Here is a 10,819-nt window from a genome sequence, read left to right as displayed (position 1 = left end):
AAGATATACAAGCTGCTGTAAAGACCGACACTGTTACAACTAACCTTCTTAATAACTATCAAATTTGTTACTTTTTAAACAGAAGCAAACTCTGTATGTGTATATGGACCAAACATTTAAGTCATATGCCCATGTCGTTTCCCAATAGATTGTGAAGGTACAACATACGTTTAGTTGTATATTACTAATTATTTAATCGTTTTATCATTCATTTGATATTTGTTTTGTTAAAAAAAATAAAATGCCATGTAATAATTTATATGAACAGTGTAATCATTTTATATATTTTTTTAAATTACAATCTTGGAATATCACAAAAATTTGTTTATTTTTTCTCAATTCTGCATTTACTACATACTACTCCTTCCATATCGAAATACGAGGAGAATAATGGGAATACAAGACGAAAGGAATTTTAATCAAGTGTATAACAGACATCATATAATTAATACGAAGAAATAGTCATATTAACAGAATTATACACACATTTTGAGAGGTATTTTAAACATTTGTAATGAATACCTACAATTTAGCATAAACAGCAATGATCCAGAAATGTATGATAAGTGCAACAAATATTATAACAGAATTCAAGAAGGTGACAATGGAGACATTTATATGACATTTAAACTTATGACAATGGTAGAATGGTCAGAATCTTAAAGAAAAAGCTGTAACCTGAAAACTGTATGCCTCGCAATACATCTGGTTGAGTCTGGTGAAGGGATATCTAAAAAAAAACTTATATGTCTCAAAAGCATCAATCAAATTCTTAAACTAAAAAGCAGATAGTTGACAAATATCAGCGCAATATTGTAATCTCTAGGGAGAAATTTCTCATATCAGCAGGCAACATATTAGAGATAAATTGAAAGAATTTGAAAGAACATTCCAGTTCAACATGTGGTATGTATACCAAACCGTAGGTATGTCATATCCAATTATCCATATCAAGAAAACAAAACTTTTCTAAAAACATATTTCATCAAATAAAAATAATTCATTGTTGCTCCTTTGATAGCAAAGTTATAAATAGTTAAAGATATGAAGTATTATAATAGTTTGAGAAAAAATTTAAATTGAGATTTTCACGTTTCCCTTACGTAATGGAACAGTATTTGATTTAAAGGCCTGGATTATAACATTGTCTGTAAAATCAAATTCAACTCAAATTTGTAATTTATTGATTTTAACTGTAAATAAACAAAAAAAAACAATTATATATTTCATTGCTAAAAAATTACATTTTTTGCTACAAAATGATATGTATTCATATTCTTTTTTTGTGTAAAGTTATATGCATTTGTCATTATCTGTATGTTTTAGATCTGTCGTTTCCTTCTTTGATTTTTTAAATAAAGTATATAAACGTTCTGCATTCATTTCAGTTAAACCTAATTCCACCTGGGTCAAAATTAAAAAAAACATTTGATAAAATTTTGAATTTCTAGAAGGTCGAGCATCTAATTTTGATAGAAAATAAAAAAAAAAATGAAAGAGGTATTCCCCTTGTCTATCTCATTTATCCAATTTCTGTTATATTCATACATAAATATCATGGTCAATGAACTACATTTTTTTCTTTGAAACCAAATGAAAACAATGCAGGGAACACTTGAAAGTCAGTCGATTTATTATTTTATCCGAGCATTATAAATAAGTCTCCTTACACTTTTCCTGCAAACTGGTGCATATAAATCCAAACCAGTTGTGTTTAAATACTAAACCGAATTTGATTTTTTAAATTGATTTGTTTATTTACAACAAGAAATAACATATAGTATGAACATTAATGTTCATTAAACACGTGATTTATACCATGTGATTCTATACTTTAAATTGACAAACACGGACATTAGAGTAAACTAAAAATACTTCTTTAAAATAAAATATCTATCATTCATACACAATCTTCTGAGTGACTTATTCCAAATACATTTTCTCACGGATTCAAATTTAAGGAAAACTTTGGAAGTATTAAGGACTAAGAAATATTAGTTACTGACCTGTTTTATATGGAATTAGTGTCTAGTTATCAAAGGTACAAGGCCCATAGTCCATAACGCAAGACGCTCCTCGTCCACATAAGACTCACCAGTGATGCCCAGATAAAAACTGTTTGAACGCTAAAGCAAATACCACATTGGGGACCAACAATTCCATAACGTTGTGCTAAATACAGCCAAGGTAATCTATGCCAGGGATAAGAACATCCTTAGTATTTAGAATGTTCATACATTTACAAACAGTAAATTTATAAATATTAACATATAATTGATATTCATGTCAAAACCGAAATGCTGACACGTCCACCAGCAGTGGCATCGGCCCAGTGGTGTAAAAAGTTATCAAAGGTACCAGGCCCATAGTCCGATACGCCAAATGCGATATAGTAATGTAACTATTTTGAATATGGCTGATATGATTTATATCTTTTTCACAAGGTATTCAAATAGAGTGGTAAAACTTTGAACATAGTGACTACGAACAATAGACTGACTGACCAATGAACCAGAACAAAATGAGTATAACTACAGTACTAAGAAGATATAACATATAAAAATACAAGATTGAATAAATGAAAAGAAGAAATGATTAACTCTTAATATACATATAATAATATTACTCATTAATATAAATTATTCTTAAAGAAAATAAATATAAATGTAAAACACTCTACCATAATAAGACCATAATTTATAGTTCCAGATTGGACAGTCTTTTTGATGCACTTGTCAAATGATTTGGATCTTTCTGAGAAGTATGAAAGAAACATTGTCTTGCTGCATCTGTTTCCCCAATCAACTCATGAGCTATACCAAGACAAATAAAAAACAGTGGTTCAGAATATGGATTAAATGGATTAGTAGAAAAATGTTTGATGATTTCTTGTCGTAACTGAAGCAAAGACTGTTTACAAGATAGCATTTCATTTAAATGGTAGTAACATAGAAATCTCAAGAAATGTGCAAATATTATAGGATGGAAAGGAATAGCTTGTTCGTGAACGGTTAATTGAAGTTCTTGTGGACTAAATTGTGAGTTGTTACAAAATCTAGGATATTTGACTGTCAATGCTTTTGTTATTGTGCAAAGTTTTGCATGTTTCAACAAATGTAGTAGATATTTCAGGTTTTGATTTAAACCGGGTTGCCAATGATATATTTTTCATCTGTACATTTCCTTAAGGCATGATTGATAATGTATAAAGATAATAAGTAGTTTTCATGAACATAAAAGAAAGAAGCTAACACCAGCCATCCACCTACTGCATCTGAATTTGTTCCAATCAACAAATGACTCAGATCATGTTTGTACTTGTAGTATTTATTTTTGTTGTTTGATCTTGATTGATTTTCTAATTTTTCCGGTACATTTTGGTGTGCAAATGAAAGCAGTACAAAAAATATGCTTCTTGATATTTGAGTGCTTGAATGATGTAAAAAATGATGTAACAGATCTAACGTTGTATGATGAAGTGTAAATGAAATGCTTATTAGTTTATGTAGTGTTTCAACACGTCTACCTAATGACGAATCCATGGCGCTAAAAGGTAATTTCATTAAATCAAACAGAGTTTCCGACAGAGCAAAACAGTATATTCCGTTTTCAAATGAATTCTTCAGAATGCGTGTGATTTTGTCTTTTTTGTCAACATCAAATCGCATATAAATCAAGTTATAATCAGGAATAAAATAATGTAATAATGTTGAATATTCTACACAGTAAATCAATCTCTTTAAACAAGCCATAAAACATGGTATAATACTGTCTGGTCTCCACATTGATGGATCCGATTCTTCTAACATCCAAAACATCACGATTTTCAAAAAATAAGAACACAATAAACTTTTTAAATCTTCTTCCTTTTCCACAATTTCTTTTATCAAGATTTTTAACAATGCATAGCATAATAACTGAATATGATTGAAGGAAAATATAAGAACTTTTTCTGCTACAGAAAATGATATTCTCCATTGAATTTGTTCATTGCAAGACTCTTTGTAACCAATGGGAACATATAGCACACCACAGGAAATTATTTTAGAAATAAGTTCAGGAGAAGGCCATGTGGTTCGAGGTCGACTTACCCATGGTTGTGCTTGCGATATCCATTCGTCACATCTAAGACACCATGCAAAATCATGGGTATCTGTGAGGTTTGTAAGGCATGGTCCGTGAATTTTAAAAATACTAGTATTTATATCATCAAGATCTTTTGTCAAGTCTTCCATACGATAAAGTCTATAGAGTTCACTTGAAAACTTTCTACATTTAAATAAATTCTTAGCTCTATCATGTTCGAAAGTTAAATCATGATTATTGCCAAGATGTAGTTGTGTGAAACAGGGATGTGTATCATCGGTTTCCATAATCAAAGGAATACAATGATCGAATCGAGGAACAACATCTCTTTCTGATTCATAAACTTTGAATAATGGATCGATATAAATTACATCAAAATCACTTCCTTTCAATTGTAGTCCTTCAACTTTACTACCACTTGTAATTTGATTTACAATGGTGATGGGAGTCCCAAGATCTTCTATAACGTATGTGAATCGCCTAATTCGGACCTCATCTTCAGATCCAATTTCCTTGCACAAATATTTGTAAAAATACAACGATACACTATTTTCCGCAGACATGTTTACTGCCCTCTGTCAATCTGTGAACTAGTATTACAATAAATCTGCAACAAATAGGATTTCGTTAATGACATTGTGATATATTTTTATAGATGAGCATCAGTGAAACTGACTATTGCTGTTTGTGATAAAAAAAAAAAAACACAACAGTTATTCTAAATAAAGCAACGAAAGCAGCCATTCAAAACTGCTCGCAGTCTATATAGTTCAATTGATAGAAAGATGTTGCTTACATGCATGACTATTAAACCATAGGTACCAATGTCTAGATTTTATCAAACTTTAGAAACTTTCGGACGTAACCGTAGTATGACAGAATGAAACTTATCAACGATATTTGTATTTACGTGAACAATACGACGGATATCACATAAAAAGCAGGATCATTTTACACTTCCGGGGCACATTAGATCACCTCTTGTTTTTAGTTGGGTTAGCGAAGCTCAGTCTGTAGTTTTCCGACGTGTGTTTTGTAGACTATTGTTTGTCTTTTAGATGGTTTTCAGGGTGGTTTTTTTTTTGCATGGCATTGACAGTTTTCTTCGACTTATGAGTTTCAATCGCCATTTGTATTCTCCGCCTCTATTTTATTTGTACATGTAATTGATAGTCAGTGATAGTTATCTCATCCAAAATATCACTTATATTTGATGCGCGCTGTAAACAATGAACGAACAGTAATGAAACACTCTTTTTGATTGTTTGTGTGTTTGGGTTATGTGTCTGTTTTATCCCTTTTGAAGTGAAAGAGTATTTATCTTTACTTTATAAAAGGCAGACTGTTTCAAACAACAAGGATTTGCAAAGTTAAAGAAACGTATAGAGAAAATTCAAACTAACATTAGGAATCCAAAATAATTGTTTACTAAATAAATCGTATTAGTTCCAAAAATTTACAATTATTTTTAAGTGGTTTAAAGAAAAAAAAACCCAGGTAAAACGGGGAAATTCAAAAAGTGGGCGACATGGGTAGTACGTAATCAAAAAATAAAAGAGTAATCATATCCTGATAAGGACTAGTATATCCTGCTTCAAAACATGCGTTTACAAGTTCCCATTTTTACACTATCTAAAATTAATTCCAATTCTGTTGTACAACAAAATACAACGACGCAAAGTAGGGTATCATAAAAACAGAAGTCAAAGACAGACTTGAAAGGATTGGAAAAGTGTTCAATATAAATACCAACCTAATTTGAATTTACTATCATTATATAATACATAAGACAGTGTTTTTAATTTTTATGGAGGTTATGCTTTGAAGTTATAAATGTAGGACTCTAAAGTGCGATGGTACTCCAAAGTGCGATGGTCACGCTAAAGTGCGATGGTCTACGCTAAAGTACGATGGTGTCTCACGCTAAAATGCGATGGTTGTTTGTTTGCTAAAGTACGATGGTATAGAACGCTAAAGTGCCATGGAACAATAGGCTAATGTTTAAGGGCTAAAACATTAAAGTACATAGATGTTAAAAAACAAGTCTGTTTGCAAAAGCTAGTATTCTCAGGTATAACATATGATGTGATAGGCTTTATGATTTACCGGTAGGCTTAATTATATCTAAATTTAGAGGTTTGATCACGTAATAAAGGTAAATAATGTAATATTTTATTCTTTAATTTAAGTGCGAGAAACGGCGGGGTTCGCCAAGATTTACCTTTTTTCGAAGCGAGTACAAATACATGTTATAATTTCCTACAATGAACAAACTGATGTTTTCGTCCACAATTTATAACTTACGTTTGGAAAATTGTATCTGTATTTAACCGACGTAACTTTTCAATAAAAGCAATAATATTCAAACGGGGACCGCAAAGTAAACTGCAACACAAACAATGATTTTAATGTATTCGTTCGCTTTCAATAAATGCAAGATACAGGATATTTAAGTAAGCGTTACTTTGAACGTATCTTAAAAGTAAAATGGTCGACTACAGGATACACAAGTCTGTTTTCCAGAGTAAAACAAACACATTTGCTTCAGACGACAAATTACGGCTAGGTTTTGATAAATTACGTCATTGAATACTGGTTTAAGTTGTAAATCAATATTTGTAGTTCATCTTCCGGAGCGTTCATTTTTAGTTTGTATAAACGAATGTTAATAAACGTCATAATCCAACTACTTTCTTAGATCTACGTCTATACTTTCGCGGACCATCGGACCATGGCGTATGGAGGCATCTCACTTTAGCGAAGACCATAACACTTAAGCGTGACCATCGTACTTTAGAGTCCCGTTCGCACTTTAGAGTCCTACATATATAAGATTTAATATGCAATGTTAATACTATAAAAACATATGTTTCATTTCAGCTTCAATTTTAGTTGTTTTCTGAAATGAATTGGCCATACAATAATGTAATTGCTAATGTAATATAAAGGCTACGTGTTATTTTCAGTAAAAAGTCAGCCCTAAATTTGTTATAGGTGATTTTTTTTTCTACAAAGCGATTTGTACAGTAAATTGTCTTACCTTATTAGATACTGTTAACGGATTTGATATATTCTCTTGGTTCCTTTTTGCTGTTATATGTCTCCCACAACTGGATGATATTTGGTTGGACCTCCTAAAAGCAGCATTCAATTATATTAAAAAAATTTGTTGTCGCAGGTGGTTTAACATGAGCAAGTTGATTGGTTGAAGGTTAAGATTGCAAATCCACTTAAAATTTGATAAATCGGCCACGTTTTCAAAACAGTGTTAAGAGTCGTGATCGTTGCCTTTAATGTAACTGCGCACGGTTATAAACATCAGAAGTTTTTTTTAGTTTCTTTTTTACTACTTTCACTTCCACGGGAATTGCCCTTTCTGATTGTATGACCAATAATCTACCTTCACATAGATAGAAACAATAAAGTGCCTTTGATAAACATCCTCGACGATAAATCGATGTTGAACAATCTTTTAAAAAACTACTTTCATACCCTAGATATTTAGTGTATAAATCTTTCGCTTATCTTACATGCATAAACATACGATATACCTATATATAATAAGATAGCAGTTGTTAATATTATCATCTTGTCTTCGTAACAATTCAATATTTGGATTTTCATGACATGATTTGATTTGGTTTGATTTTATATGTTTTCAGAAAATTGCTAGCGATAACCATACTGCTATTTTTTAAAATGGATGCACAATTCTTATTATTTGGACTTCACCAAAATATCCCGATTCAGCATATAAGAGCATCTTAATACAATATGTGAAATTAACCAATCTCCGGCTAAGCAGTTTTGAATATTAAAATAGTTCCAGAGAGAATGCCTGATGATGTTTCTTGATAAAAGACTAGAAGCTTCCGATAAAGGTTGTACAAGTATATGGTTATCAGACAAAGTTGTCATTGGTTACAAAACCCCAAAAGATCTTGAAAATAAGCAAGGGCCAATAATCATGTATTGGCGGCTCAAAAATAAATAAATGTTATGTACACAATATACATGTATAAATATTATGCCAGTTTAAAAAAAAAATCTCAAACTAAAGCATTACAAATGAATTAATTTATTATTTTTTACAGCAAAATGCACAGATGAATGGAAAAAAAGAGAAAAGGGAGAGGGAGCAGTTCTGCTGTTGGAGTAAACGTCATCCAAGATTTAGAAGCTGACTGTAACAGCAGACACTATATCAACTTACCTTCTCAATACCAATCACATTTGTTACTTTTAAACAGAAGCAAACTCCATATGTGTACCCTAAGTGGACAAAACATTTAAATCATATGGCCATGTAATTTCCCAATAGCTTGTGAAGGTACAAAACACGTTCAGTTGTATATTACTGATTTTTTTTAATCGTTTTATTATTCATATAATATTTGTTTTGTTAAAAAAAAATACAATGTCATGTAATTATTTATATGAACAGTGTAATAGTTTATATTTTTATCTTACATTACAATCTTGGAACATCACAAAATTTTGTTTATTTTTTTCTAAATCCTGCATTTACTGCATACAACTTCCTGCCATATTGAAACACGAGGAGAAATATGAGAATACAAGACGAGTTAATTTTCACCAAGTTTATTACACATCACATAATTTTACATGAAGAAAGGTTCATATAATTAACAGCATTATACACACACTTTCAGAAGTATTTCAAACATTTGCAATGAATATTTACAATAAAGCTAACTATATTTCAAGATTAACAAAAGATTTGCATATATCAACCAGTATTAAAACCCATCTTGTAAATCAGAGCAAACTTATTGGACTCATCTTTATTATTCTTCATCACCATCCAAACAAAGATATGATCACTATCATTTTCACATGCATAAATATTCACCAATGCAATAAACATGATTAAACAAATTTAAATCATTTTGTCAAAAAAAAGCAGCATGCATTCAGTATTGTGACAAATTCAACAAATATTAAAACAAAAATCAAGAAGATGTAATGGAAACATTAATAGGACATTTGAAATTAAAAAGACAACGGTTACATTGGTCAGAATCTGAAGGAACAAAAGCGCAAAAATGAATAATGTATGCCTCGTAACACACATATATAAAAATCATAAATCCGTCTCCAAAAAGTAAAATCACAAAAAACTGAACTACAGAGGAAATGCAAAACGGAAAGCCTCTAATCAAATTGGCAAAATCAAAAACACAAACATATCAAACGAATGGATAACACCTGTCATATTCCTGACTTGGTACAGGTATTTACTTGTGTTGAAAAAGGTGCATTTAATCGATTCTGAATTTATAGCTAGCTAAACCTCTCACTTGTATGACAGACGCATCAAATTCCACTATATTGAAAACGATGCATGAAAAAAACCAACAGGCATAATAGGTAAAAATGTCAAAATAGGGGTATAGAACATCAAGCAAATTCTTAATCTAAATAACAGATAGTTGACAAATTTCGGCGCAAGATTATAATCTCATGGGGATACTATGAATAACAGCGTTAAGAATAAGAGAGAACCATTGAAACAAGTTGAAAGAACATTTCAGTCAAACAAGTTAAATAATAATGTGAATTGAGATCAAGTGAACCCAAAACAAAAAAAAACTCAGAAGTTAAATATAATTGTTTTTCACTAACCTTTTTACATATTGATTGTATAAAACTACGGAAACAAACTTATTGTTAGGTATTGAATAATACAATTGGGTGAGAAACGCAATGATAAAAACTCGCATTATAATATCTTATGCATTTATCTGAAAATACAATAATTCATTTCACATATTTTCCAGTCTTCAAACATTGCAATGATTAATGATCACTTGTTTGTCCATTCTTGAAAAAGCGCAATAATGAATGCACGCAAAACTATTTAAATTAACAGTAAATTATTCTATACTAAAAATCCAAGCGATCGGAAATGACATTGGCTTTCTATGCATAAAACCTTCACTCAAATTAGAATAACAGTTCTTACATTGGACTATAGATAGATAGAATAAACTACAGACCATGTTTAATAAGAGCAAATTAGTCCACATTACGATTAGACCATCTCATTGCTGCACTCGTTAAATTAAGTTCATCAAGCTGAAAAGCTCGGTCGAAAAATTGTCTTGCTAGGTATGTTTCTCCAATTATTTGATGACATATGCCAAGACACGTAAAGAAAATTGTACTATCAACGGCACAAAATTGATTAGTATTAATGTGCTGCATATAATGCTTGTCGTAGCTGAATCAAAGACTGTTTAAAAAATCTAATTTCATGTAGATGGAAGTAACACAGGAACTCAGGAAATGCGCGAATACCATAGGATGAAAAGGAATACCTTGTTCACATACGTTTAACTGTAGTTCTGGGGGACATATTGGTGAGTGTTGATGAAAGTTAAGATACTTGATTCTTATTGTTTTTAAAACTGTGCAAAGTTCTATTCGTTTCAAAAAGTGTAGTATATATTTCTCATTTTGATTTAAACCGATTTGCCAAGGATATATTTTTTCATCTGTACATTTCCATAAGGCATGCTTGGTGATATCCAATGATAACAAGTAATTGTCATTGACATAAAAGAAAGAAGCTAACACCAGCCACCCAGCTACTGCATCTGAAGTTTTACTAATCTACAGGTGACTGGGGTCACGTTTGAGCTTGTAGTATTTATGTTTGTTTATGTTTGTTCTGTGGTATTTGTGGTACGGCTTGATGTACAAAAGACAG

Source organism: Mytilus galloprovincialis, chromosome 8 (genome assembly GCF_965363235.1).
Source record: "Mytilus galloprovincialis chromosome 8, xbMytGall1.hap1.1, whole genome shotgun sequence".
In the NCBI taxonomy this organism is placed as follows: domain Eukaryota; kingdom Metazoa; phylum Mollusca; class Bivalvia; order Mytilida; family Mytilidae; genus Mytilus; species Mytilus galloprovincialis.
This window is presented reverse-complemented; position numbering follows the sequence as displayed.